The sequence below is a fragment of the Gordionus sp. m RMFG-2023 genome, chromosome 4, assembly GCF_954871325.1.
Source record: "Gordionus sp. m RMFG-2023 chromosome 4, tfGorSpeb1-WG-v2, whole genome shotgun sequence".
In the NCBI taxonomy this organism is placed as follows: domain Eukaryota; kingdom Metazoa; phylum Nematomorpha; class Gordioida; order Chordodea; family Parachordodidae; genus Gordionus; species Gordionus sp. m RMFG-2023.
The window spans coordinates 33,483,805-33,498,653 of NC_088778.1; positions in this window are offsets into that span (position 1 = coordinate 33,483,805).

The window sequence follows — 14,849 nt, forward strand, 5'->3', positions numbered from 1 at the left end:
AACGAGGATAACGAACAAAATAATCAAATTTATATGATATATGTTTTAATTAAATTTTACGTTAAATAGTCTACATGTTTCAATGAATGTGGAAATAATCAAACCTGCAATAAATATTTTAAAAGGGTCTTCCCGTTTTATTCTTCTGTTAGTTACGAATTTCCCTAAAATTCCCGGGAAATTTGCTCTAATAATATTTAAATTTTCATCCATAGTTATGTCTGAAATTTTTTTCATATTATAATTTTGGAAAGTTTTAAATATATTATAAATTATCAACTAAAATAAATTACGTTTTCTATTATTTAAAGAAGAGTATGAATTAGTAATATAAGTTAAATTAATAGAAAATAGATCGTTTCAAAAAATGGCTAAATTAATTATAAAATGTTTTATACAATTTATAGTTCAATAGTTTAAAATAAAAAACAAAAACAATAAAATATTATAAGTTTATAAGATTAAATAAAAATTAATCAATTTTATTAGAATCTTAATGTAAAATTAGTGTTGTTGAACGGCTTGATTTAACAATATTTTAGCCAACATAAGCCTGGAGAATTTCTTATTGATGGCAGAAAGGTTTGGACTTCTATTAACAAAATATTTAGGCTTGTGTGATACTATTTTGGCTAAAATTTTAATTTTAAAATTGGTCAAAGTGATCTGTTTAAATTGTTTTCTTTTGATTAATTTATTTTTACTACACTTTAATCTAATAACTTGGTTATTTAAGCAATATTTTGATTTGAAAAATATATCACTTATAATGGGATTCTATAAAGTTTGATAGTAATTTTTTCTCTTTAAAATTTATAGGTTTTAAGATATGTATGTAAAGAGGGCCCCATTAGAAGAAATATGATAAAATGATCAAACCATACTATTTTTCTATTCGTCATTTCTTTACTAATACAATTAAATGTAGAAATAATTTTTTTCAAAAGGACTTATATAAATTTAAACTTATCTGATTTTATTCTTAAAAAAAAAGTGATATGTAAATTTACTAAAACAATTTTGTTATAAGCCAAATTTTTGAAACTAATTTATAAATATCTATACTTTATTCATGGATAATCTGATATATAATAAAGATAATATTTGTCACAGGAGTTTTAAAAATTTAGAGCTTTGCTTCATAGACCCAGGGAAGTGTTGTTAAACTACTCTATTTGAGACGATTTTAAAGAAAAGATATGGCTAGCCCAATATTTTAGTCAAAATATTGCTTAATCGAGATTTTACTACTTTATGCCATATCTATGAACAAGATCTTGAGGGATGCTTATATTTTTTAAAATAAAATATTGAAGTTAGCCTATTTTTATCGGCTTAAATCGAATCGTTTACAAACATTAACCCAGATTTTTACTTTTTAGCGAATAAATAAACTTTTCAGATTTATAACGCCCGTTTAAGTTTGAAACTTAAATATTGCTTATAACTAGTGCTGTAACGACGTTACTTTTTTTGAAGAAAAGGAACGCCATTCGTTACCTTTTTCTTGAGGTAACGGTAACGTGTTTCTTTTTATAGAGTCACGGTAAAGCAAAAGGTTACTCGTTACTTGATATTTTTTCTTAAAAAATATCAACAAAAAGAAAAATATATTTTGTTATATTATAAAATTAGTTTTGTTTATTTTTTAATTCATATTATTAATAATTTTAGCAGAGTTTTAATTTCATATCAACCACTTCCTTCATTTTTATGATAAATTCTCTTTGTTAAATTTTCTTTCGAAATTAATAATCAATCAAAATTCAAAAATTTTAATAATGATATTATAATTCTTATAAATTATTTTAAAAATATTATGTCCATAATACTTACTTCTTCAGCTGAAGATGATTTAACCCTTCCTTGGCCCCAATTTGATATATTTTAAGCCAATAAAGAAGATTAATGTGGTACAAAGTCTACACTTTGTAAATGTAATTTATATCCCAACTCAAATATTTCAACCTCAAACATCCATTCAAACTTAAAAAATGCATAGTTATAAAAAGATGAATTATACATCATTATTTTAAACATTACTTGAATAATAGAATAAAATAATATTCTTTCATAATATTTTGAAAACTTAATCATGGAATTAAAATATAAGTAGGTCTGTGCCGATATTAAATATCCGATCGACGCCGATATTTCGGGTTTTCAAAAATATCGGATTAAACCGATACCTGTAAAAACACGATCCGATACTTTACTTTTTTTGTTACTTTATGGTTATGTATATTCATGCGCGTACGCAGGAATTTGGTGTGGGAGGGGGGGGGGAATTAAAATTTTTGAAAATGAAATCATTGGTATTTAAAAATATCAAGCATAAAATTTTTTTTTAGGACTAATAACTATTTCTAATACAGAATTTTAAATTAATGTGAATTATAAAAAATTAATATATAAACCGGCATATAGAAAACTTTAAAATTAATGTGAATTAAAAAAATATTAAACGGATATAACCGGCGGCATATGAAAAACTATCATATAAATGTGAATTATAAAATGTTTAGTAAATATAACCAGCATATAAATCAGAAATCACTATTATATAAATGACCTAAAATAGACATTTAAATTTGAGCCTTTAAAAATTTATATAATAAAGTATTAAGATTTAAATGTTAGAAATATAAATTATTACACAAGTTTCTTAGGAATAATTGTATTTTGTATGTAATAACTTAAAAAGTATTCATGAAAAAATATAATTTAAATATTAATTCGCACATAAAATAATTAAGAAGCATATTATAAATTTATATGTAAAATCCAATCTTCATTGAGATTGGGTTTATTGTTCCATCTGTGCTTGGCGTCAAATGCCTATGAATATTCAAAGGCAGATGTTCTACTCCTGAGATATATTTTTATTCTTCTTAAAGAAGGGAATGTTCTCTCATTAGTTGCAGTACTAATGTGAAGTGTTGCTAATATATATAATTTATTATATTGGGAAAATAATCTTAAAGATGTTTGAAATTATGCAAAGCATCAATAGCCTTTTTTAGAACTATATCAACCATAGTTAATCTTTTATATGTTATAGTTGGCATTCAGCTAATAAGGCATCATAAGATACCTTAACATCTTCATGAATTAAATCTGATAAATATTTTATTTTTTTTCTGTTACTATCTGAAAAAGGTTGGTAAGGCTTTTGTGGAAGTAATATCTGCAGACTGTTAATGCTGCCTGATGAATTAAAACCCGTTCTATTTGGGTTATAAATGTATCTAAGAGAGGGATAAAGACATTTATTTTTATAATACTCTTCTACTGACCCTATATTAATGTTAGGACGATGAGCTTGCCTCGCTGCAAGTCGAGGGAGCAAATGTTAATCTCATATAGCTCTGCTTTTGACTCAAAAATAACATATAAAATATGAAATTCTTCAACAACATTAGCCTTAATTTCCCTGGATTCTAATAAAATGCTTTCCGCTATTCTCATCGTTTCAATCAAGTCAATGTTATGTTTTATAAAATACATAAAATAGTTGTATAATATATATTCTAATGAGAAAAAAAAGTAAGTATTGAAACCAATGATATGCTTGCTTCTGAGGATATATCTCCTTCAAGTGTGATTTTTCAGTAAGAGCATAATAATCAACTCTTCTAACTCTATAAAAGCTGTTTTGATGGCTAACTCCATCTCGTTGGACAGGTTTTTAATGTCTTTCACCTTGTTGGATAAGGAATTTCAGAAATAATTCTGTTTACAGAATCTCCTAATGCTTGAAATTTTATAAGGCCATGAAAATTACCTACATTATAATTATTATTGAAATTCAAGTTTCCTGAATCTAAATGACCATGTAATTCTGAGCCCTGTAATCCACAATATAGTATAGCCTCAATAGTTAGCTTGATCTCTATTTTCTTTTGCTATTTTAATCCTATTTTTGTCAATATGTGATACCCCCCATTTAATTTGAAGAAATATTGGGTTCACCGCGTTTGTGATAAATTTGTTTTATTGTCAAAGATTTATCCAGCATCTTTGTACTTGTTGACTTAACTAACAGGACTCATAACTTGCAATAAGCTCCATTGTCTTGGATAGAGAATTCTAGCCACAACCATCTAGTCAGGCGCGTAACCAATGGGGGGGAAAGGGGGAAATTTCCCCCCCCCCATCGCAAATTTGACTATTTTCATAAATATCATTTTAAGCTAATAAAAATTTTACCCCTACCCCCCAGACCCCCCCCCCCCCACCTAACCAATCAAAATTTTACAAATATTTGAATATCAATTTTCCAACATATTATTCAAAAATATTAATAAAATGGAAAAATATTTAGTCAAAGAGATTGAAATCAAACGATAATTTATAAATAAGGTTGAGCATGAAAAAAAAGTAATGTGTCGTTAGCAGCGATATCATTATTGAATTCAATTGATCAATCAGAGTTTATCATTGCTGCTAGTTGCATCAATAAATTATTTTCCTATAGCTCACTACTTTGTAAAAATTTACAAAAACCAAATTTAAATTTGGTTCAGGTTATTGATTTGGCGGAAAATATACATGAACAGGTAGATTCAATAAGAATGAATGTAGACGTTGAATCGAAGGCTAAATTTTATGATATAATACTAATTAAACCTCGTCTAGCACTTAGGCCATTATTGAGATGAAAATAAATATTGGCTCAACTGAAGAATATTATAAAATATCCATTTTCATCCCATTCTTAGATACTTTTTTATCGCAAATAAAAGTACGGGTTTTAGATAAAAAACAAGTCTTTAGCAATCTTCAAGTTTTATTACCCAAAGATCCTTCTTCATTTTCTAATGCCACTATTGGTAAAATTAAATATTTAGAAAAATTTTATTCCTATGAGATTGATACTGAAATAAATTTAATCAGTGAATTCGAATTGTGTATAAATATTTATACGTTTAGCTATTTTACCTGAGCATGCTATTGATGCACTCAATCGGTGTAAAGAAACCTTGGCTCAATTTCCTAATATTTCGAAGTTGTTTTATATTCTTGCATGTTTGCCTATTACAACATGTACGAATGAAAAGACTTTTTCCAACTTGAGAGGGTTGAAAACATATTTACGAAGTACTGAATCTCGGCTAAATGGGTTAGCTCTGTTAAATATACACAGAGATTTGGTTACAACGACAAACGAAATAATTAAAAATCTTGTATTTGATAAGAAGTTAAAAAAACTTGTTAATTTAATTATTTTCTAGTCAATATTTTAAACTACTATTAGTATTTTCAATAAAAAAATTATATTCTACTTATATTGTATGAGAATTTAAGCTGAGGCTAGTTTTTAAAGCAAATTTTATAAAAAAATGACATTACACTTTATTTCAACTTTACATTTAAAAAAACTTTATTAAATATACCTATCTTGAAATAATAAAAAAGAGGCTTGTAATATCCTATCCATAAGCACGAATTAGTAAATAATAGTTAAAAATAGAAATATAATTAAATTATGAATAATTTAATAGAATAGCTAAATAAGACTCCGGCCGAAGGCCGGGGAAAAGCTGGCCGAAGGCCAGGTAAAAGGGGTTTGGGGGCGACGCCCCCAAAATTTTTTCCCCCCCCTATAAGAAAATCCTGGATACGCCACTGCATCTAGTAAAACAGCTGTTTTGAAATTTTAACTTTCAATTAGCACATAGAGTTTGTGTGAAATTAGAGTGGTGGAAAATAAATCTATTATTAAATAAAATTTTTATCAAAGGTATTTTTATTACCTTTTTAAGAAGCTTATGTCTTACTTCTAGGCTAATTAAGAAATGTTATAAAAATTATTTGTACTTTTTTGCTTTTTTGTAAGATAACTAGGATTTTCATCTTCATGAATATGTTTAAAAAAAATTTCTTATGTCCATAATTATTATTTGACTAGAAAATAGACAAATATTACGCCAAGAAAAACTTGAAATCGAAATTAATTGATAAAATAACTTAGTAAATGAATGTGATAAATAAATGTAACTAAATATATACTTAAAATGAAAGAGAATGGATTAAATATTATAAAATACAACTTAATATAAACAATAATATTTTTGAAAAATTTTTGGTTTTAGGGGGGGGGGGGGGTGTGTATATTTATTTTACGTATAATATTTTCTAAATAATTTTTCTTAAACAATGCAAATGCACAACAAACACCCTCTAAATTATATATTTTTTTTAAAATAGATTTATAGTATTTTAAAAGTTTTTTTTATATAAATAGAAAGGGTCACCCAAAGTTTTATAATAACGCCAATTTTATATTTATACTTTATAAAAAAATTTTAAATGTATCTGAATCATATGAGTTTGTACGGCAGGGGATATAGATAGTTTATATCGTAGAAGCTTATTGCCAGAAAATTTAGAAGCTCTTACATTTATTAAAAAAATCTATTATAATTAAGAACCAAGAAATATTTTATTTTTTGATTTCCATTAAAATTACAGAGGATTAAAAAATATATATTAAAATGGATATATTAAAAATTAAATATAAAAAAATGAAATATATAATATATATATAATCTATGAAGACATTAAAAAGGACTATAAAAAAAATATATAGACTTTAAAAAAGGGGGGGGGGGTATATATCATCCAAGAGAAGAGTGAATACTTAAAAAATTAGACCGGCAAATTACATGGAAATCTGCTGGCGAAAGTAAAATCCTTCATTGGGGTCCCCTGAGATCTGTCTCATTTTTTTTCCTATAATTTTAATGAAATTGAGAGCCTCGTTTCCAAACATGCCTAGGGTATTGGTAACGATAGGAATGAACATAGTGTTGGCGAGGCAAGCGTATTTATTTTTTTTAAGGATTTCTGACTTTTCGATAGCAGAAAATGAGAGGTTAGACTTGGCAGCAAAATCAACGCAAGTGAATACCATGTTAGCGGAAGACCATTAGACCAGGGTATGAGAGAAATACCATCCGGGCGTATGGCGTATTCGTTTGAAAGACCCACTGGTTCGAGGGTAGATGGGATATTAACTTTTTTGAGGGCGGCTAGTAAAATTTTATTGATAGATTTATGACAAGGTTGTCGTCCACGGGAGAACTTGCAGTGCAAGGGATGGTAAGCCTTCGATTCAATGAGCTGACCACAATCGATGCAGATGGAGGGAACTACGACATTACAGCCGAGGCGGAGGGCTATAGATATACGTAGCTGTTCGCCAGTCATGAGGAGACCAAGATTGGCGCTGGGGATGGCTTCCAACCATTCGTAGCCAGAGTTTGCATTTAGTACCAAATTATTGGGATTTTCCTCAAAGGGCCTGTTCGATATAAGATATTCAACGGAACGGGCGATCAGAGGAGCATCCCAGTCTTTTTGGGTACTGGAAGCGGGACGGGAAAGGGTGGGAGAGCAGTTGTTGTCCCAAGAGGTGAGGGCCTGTGAGAGGTCAGTATCTGAAGGAGTAGATCCATTGTCGATAATAGATTGAGCAGCAAGACGAGATGAGATAAAGGCTGAGAGGGAAAGTTGTAAGGGGGATCGGATACCAATACCACCAGACTTGCATGGAAGGGTGGCCTGAAGCCAAGATGAATTGGAGAATTTAAGGTTTAATATGTTTTCTAGGAGATCCTTAATATGGGTTTCGTGGGAAACTAGCAAATGGCTGCATTTGAAGATCGGTGAGGATCTCAGGGCATAGAGGATTTTGGGTATATTAAAATAGTTTTTGATTAAAAAAAAGGATTTATGAGCGGGTAGGTAATTAAAAAGTGAGTTTAAATTAGATAAATTGTCGAGGGATTTGTTTAAAAAAGTTTCGATTGCTTTTTCACCCCCTATCGGTGATCCAAGAGGTGTCATCTCTTCTCTGTTGATGGCGAGGAATGTGGTTTTTGAAGGGATGGATGTTGTAGGGTTTAAGAAGCAAATCTCACATTTGGGGAAGTTGAGAGATAGTCCTGTTATATAAGAGAGATTTTCGATGATGGGAGGTATGGACATGACTGTGGAGAGGTTGCCTGAGACTATACCGTCATCGAGGTACCAGGAATTTAGAGTGAGGTTAGATATAGATTGAATATCTAGGATTATCTTGTGTATCCCGATGCAAAAAAGGGCTGGGCCTAAGGGGTCTCCTTATTGGATTCCCTCCTGAGATTTTATTATGTTGTTATTGTACTTTAAAAAAGTAGGGCTAGAGTAACTGTTGAAAATGTATGTAGAATATTGAGGATATTTGTGGCAAAACAAGGGAACGAAATATTGACGTTTGATTGTATTGAAAGCATTTTTGAAATCAAGTTTTAAAACGACATTGTCAGGAATATTATTTGAGAGGGTAATGCGAGCAAGATGGGCCAAAATTTCAGATCCTCCAGGTACACCAAACCCTAGCTGAAGTGGCGACAGGAATGAAGAAAGAGATTCCTTTATTCGTGAGGCAATGATCTTAGAGATAGTCCTTCTGAAGAACGACCCAACAGCAATTGGGCGGATACCTCCATCCTTTTTTTTGAGGGCTATAAGGCGGGCACCAAAGAGAATAGGAATGATAGGTGGTGGGAGGGGTCCATTGAGAATTAAATTTAATAACCTGGTAAGGTTCTGCAAGAGGGTTTTGCATGATATGTTAGGTTTTAAAATGTCTTGGATGAAAATAGCACGAATGCCATCAAGGCCTCCAGAAGAGTCTCTTTTGAAAGATCTGACAGCTTTGATCGTCTCATCAGAGTTGATTTCAGGGGCTATATGATCGTTTTGGCTTGAGAAGGCAAATTCTGAATCACATGAAGGGTGTTTTAGAAGCAAGGCTTCTAGAGTGGACTCATTGTTTGGAGCTAAGGAATCTTCAGAGGTCATGACCCGAAGGGCTGAATTGATATTAAGGCTGTTTATTTTGTTTGAAACTATTTTAGCCTTATGGGCAATAGGGAGTGGATTGGATTGGTGGGTCTGAGGTGTAGGGGTTGGAATAGAGTCAGGGTTGAAAAGAATTTATATATTAAATACAATTTTTTAATTCATACAAACATAAAATGGATATATTATCAAATATATGTTTTTTTTTAATTATAGTCTTAATTGTAGAAATAAAAAAATTAAATTAAATGCTTAATTAAATATTGATTTCTTAATTGAAAAGAATAAGGGCACTAACGATATGGCGCGAGGTGCGAGTCAGTAAAAATATATTTTATTAACTAACTTCTTTTTCTTTTCATAAGGTATATATACATTTTTATAAGTCCAAATTAGAATACAAACAAAAAAGTAAAAATATTATAAAATATAAAAAATAAGGTTACGCCGTATGGTTACGCAATAAAGTTATAAAATAATAAAAATTAGATTTAGAATACAAACGAAAAAGTAAAATAATATAAAATATAAAAAATAAAATAAAAATTAGATTACAACGCAACACATTTGGTTCAAAGGGGGGTGGTGAAAAATCAATATAAATATCGGATCAGTATCGGATCAGTTTTGAAGCAATATCGGATCGGATCGATCAAAAATATGTGGATAGGAACAGCCCTAAACATAAGCAATTAAATTATACTACAGTATTGGGCTGAATATTAGTTTTGGTTCAAAGTAATATATTGAGTTTTTTAAACAATATCTTCTATCTATTTCTTGTTATAGTATTGCTATTGGTTTGACTATAATTGTTAATAAATTTAAAAAATAATTTAAAATTTTGTTTAAATAATATATAAATGGAATAGTGGCATAGCCAGGATTTATCCAATAATAAAATTTTACAGAGAATTTCATTATAGATTTTATTTAATATTAAAATACTATATATAACATCCCATTATGTAGCCAGATGTATTGAGCACTAAGCGCTCTTGTTTGATTGATCAAAATTTTGAAATCAATTGTTGCTAAAAATAAATAAAAAATTGATACATAAGATGTCATCTTATAATATATTATTTTTGTGTAATTTTATTTATATTATAATTGTATATATGAGAATTTTTTTATAAAACGATCTTATATATTCTTTTTGTATAGTTTTATTTTATTATATATATATATTCGGAAAAAATAAATATTATTTTTGTATAGTTTTATTTTATTATATATATTCGGAAAAAAATAAATATTATTTTTGTATATATTTAATATTTATAAGTAACAACGGTAACGCGTTACTTTTTTCAGATGTAACGAGTAACAGTAACGCGTTTCTTTTTTGTAGTAACGTTTACAGCACTACTTATAACATTTTACCTACAAATTTATTAAGTATTTTCAGGGTGTAAATTACCTATTTAAGATACTAGATATCTAATACTGGGTAAGGTGAGAGAACATTTATATTAATTTGATCAAGCATATTTATTTAAAAAGATATTTACGATATAAATCGTTTTAAGGAGACGATTATATGCAAATGAAAAATATATATTTTATTTTTAAATTTTTTTTACTCTAAAGCTGTAATGACAAATAGATTAGGTTAGAATATTTTTTTTACTAAAATATAAGTTCCCTTTAATTTTCCATAATAAAAATCTAATTTTCTTTTTCAAAGTAATTGTTAATCCCGCTCACATATTCATTTGTATTATACTATTAGGCAGTATTTAAAAATTTTCACAAATGTAATAAAAACTAATACAATAAGTGTTTCTTTTAAAAAAAATTTAGAACATATAGACACCCTTGCAATATCTATAGGTTTTCTTATACATTATTGACATAAATATTTAAATTTTTATTTATAATAAACAGTCATTTCATTATTAATGAATTATGAAATACAATAAACTTTATAGTTTTAATTTTCATTGAAAATCCAAAATTTTCTCTTTTAATAGGTAACAACAAGTTCCGTAAACCAGGTTTCTAATATTAACTATACGATGGGATAATCAATTTAATAACATTTTAGCCTTCTGATACATCGAAATTATTTCCTATACATTAAATGCCAACTAGCTTATTTAAAAAATTAATTATTTTAGCAATTAAGTAGTGAGTTGTATTGCGGTAATTAATTCGTAGAGGTTTAATAAATTAAGGTAAATGCATAGCTTTGGAAGTTATTGTTTTTTTTAAAAATTTGTTCTTGAGCAAGTATTAGATACTATCGTAAAAAAATTTATATATATGGCCTTTTTGTTAAGCTTTATTTGAGAATGCGCTAAGAAAAAATTTCCTTCTGTTCAGAGCTCTTTAGTAAAGAGGATAGATTAAAATTCTATTCCCCTCAATTTTTTTTATATATAAGTTTACTTAAATTTTTTTTAATTTTATGTTTATATAATATTTGAACATTTATCAGCAGCGATAACAGATATGAATCTGAGAATTATTTATATATGAGAATAATATTTGGGTTTGATAGAATTTATTATTAGGTCGCTAGACGTATAATTATTTAAACATTTTATAAAATTATAATCAATTTGTTCGTCAAAGCCTATAATCTTATAGATAAATATTATGGTTTAGCAGCAACCCTATTCATCTATTAAAATTGATATTAAATTTGCAAAAGATTTATTGTACAATGCATGCATAAAATTATATCCTATTTTTTTATTTTTCAGAAATATTTACGAATTGTTATACCATATCTAATTCATTTTTGCGATTTTGGAAAATTTTAGTTTAAAATTTTTATATATTTTTTTATTCTTTCTTTAAATATAAATTATAAATATAATAGAAGAATTATTTTGTACAAATTAAATCATAATGAATAGAATAAATATTTGGCTAATGTCAAATTCACGCTTGGATTTAGGTTTTCTTGTTTTCTTATAGTTACCAGTGTTTATTTTATATAGGTCCTGGTAAGAACACATTTTCACATATCTGATTTCTTGAGATTTTTTTAAATTTATTTGCCTGATTATCAATAATTTTTTTTAAAATATCTGAATAAAATATAGAACATAATCTATATTTATTACCTATATGCCTAATTTAATATTTTCTTTAAATCATGATTCAGCTCGTATTCTAATTTGTAGGCACAAAATTTATTCGAGTAAGCCATATTTAATTTATTGCTAGTTTTAATTAAATATAAATAATTAAATCTAGCTTACATGTGTGAAAAAGAAGGTATATTTATTCAATAAAAAGAAGAAATTTTTCTATATAATCGATATAATATTTGTTTATAGATGGAGATATTTTATATACTACCAGAGGTTTATTAATAATTACAAAGTTTGGAAATAATATCTAATGTATTTCATTAATTGTAACTTTTTTTTTGATAATGTGGTAAAATTGATATTTTGGCCTTAATAAACAATATGGAAGATGCTAAAAAGGATTATTAGCAAGACTTTGATATTTAAACAAACTCTTATAACAATTTACATTTCCTATAGAATATTTAAATAAAATGGATCATATCATCGAAAGTATCTATTATTTATTTTTTTTGACTTTATAAGAATTTAATTTAATATTTATTCATCATTTCTATAAAATATTTTAAGCTTCAAATTTGTTGATCGGAATAAGTAAAAATTTTTTAAAAAAAATAAATTCTTATGTAACAATTATAAATTAAAAACAACAGAGCGCAATGAAAATCTTACTCTTGAATTAGGTATGAAATTTTTAGGATATTTTTTGTAAAAACGCGATCTTAATGTAGATCAAGACGACAATCCCAATAGTAAATTTTATAATGTTATAAATTGAGATTGAAAAAATATATATTATATGCACTTTTATTATTATATTATAAAACAGGAGCCCCCAAAAAAAATTTTTCTTCTTGTTCAGTTTTTCTAACATATTGATATTTTCCAATTCAGTTCCAAATTTTAGAGCCCTCTGAAATATCCTAAATAATATTATACTATTTTATTCCTATTTTATTAATACAGAATTTTTATACATATTAGTCTTCATATTTTAAAATCAAGCTAATATATTAAGATTATTATCTATAGAAATATAAAATTTATGTAATTTAAACTTATTTATTCATTTTATAAAAATTTGGAAACTATGTTTTAATACATTTCCAGTCCAATCAAAATTTACAACTTTCAATATGGTGAATAATAAAAGAAAATAATCAAGGATATCATATTCCAATTTAACATATAGGTATTCAGCGAATCGGAACATTTAATAAACCTTGTTTCAGCATGTAAAAATTATCTACCATGAATAATTTTGCTATGAACATTCGAAAAACTCTTTAATTTATATAAATTTTATAATATCGATTTTTCATATGAATTGGAAATTGTCTGAAATTGATAGGAGAGAATTTCTATATATGACACTGTATACGATTCCAACAAATTCAGGTGTTTAAGATTTTTTAAAACCATATAACCCTAAATTTTTTAAACACCTAAGATATATATTTCTAGTAGCTATCTAAGAAATTTCAGGGACATTCTTCGTTTTATTAAATTGGTAAAACTTGGAATGATCTACAAGGCGATTTTTTTTTAATTTTGAGAGGCATTATTTTGTGGGAAACGAAATGCAACATATCTAGAGTTATTGATCTGCGATTTCAGACAATTTTATTGATACATTTAATTTAAACCATATATATACATTGAAAAAATGTTTCAAAAGTTCTAAAAAAAATGTTTTTACAGAAATATGTTCAAAAGTTTTTAATGCAAATTTTAATTTTTAGCAATTTTTACGTTTTTACTAACAATTTTTTTTTTATATAAAAGAATCTATATTAAACATATAGATTTAAAAAAATATGTAAAATGTTTTAAGATATTCTAATTAAAGAATTATTATTTCCATAAAACGATATCACACTTTTTCAAATAGTTTCTAATGTGAATAATCATAATGCTATAAATCTATTTTAATATTTAGTCTTTCTAACAGGTTTCAACATTAAACCAGGTAGATTACCTTTAACATTTTAGACATACTTAGTGACGTGGCCTTTATAAATCAAGATTATAAAAGTTTGGGAAATAGAAGAAAATGGGAAGAAAGGAAAAGGATAAGAAGGAAAAGAAAGGAAAGCAAAATTAAGCAAAGTAAAGGGAAGAAGAGCAAAATGAAGGAAAGCAAAAGAAATAGAAACAAAATGATGTGCAAAAGAAAGGGAAGGAAAAAAAAAAGAAAAGAAAAGAAAGGTAAAGGAAGAAAGGTAAAGGAAGAGAGGTAAAAGGAGGGAAAGGAAAGTAGGGAAGAGAAAGTAGGGAGAAAAGGAGATAAGTGGGGAAGGATGGTTGAAGAGGAAGGGAAGAGAAAGATGGCAGGTGGAAGGAGTAAATAATTTATTTGCTACATTGCGTGAAAGGCAATACGAATTTTTTTTTAAATGAATGTTAGTCAATACTTTTATATAGACGAAGGTGTTTCTATAGTATTGTTAAAAAGACTCATTTAAAACAATTTAAAAAATAACAACGCGATTAGGATTTTAGCCTAAATAATTTGATGCAAACCTCGAGAGGTGTCAAGTAGGTCCTAACCTTTCTGCAATCTATGAACAAAATCTTCAGGCTTACACAATATTATTTTGGTTAAAATCTGAATATAGGGTCATACGCAAAAATAGGCCTAAATCGGACTTAACAAAGCTAGTGTTCTCTTCGGGTTCGTAACTCTGGTAAAAAATATAGATGTGAAGAGAAAATTGAAGAAAAGTAAGGATGTAATAATTTGTTATTCTTTTATTTTATTATAATTATAAAAAAAAGATGTGGTAGAAAAACAATTAGGTATATATATTTTTCTTAAATTTTATATGGCTTAATTTCTAAACTTTTTATATAAAACGAGAATTGAAAAAGAATTTTATTAGTATATATATATGCTATATATAAAATATTATGTGTTCATTAATATCTAGATCATGTGAATGGGACTTTAAT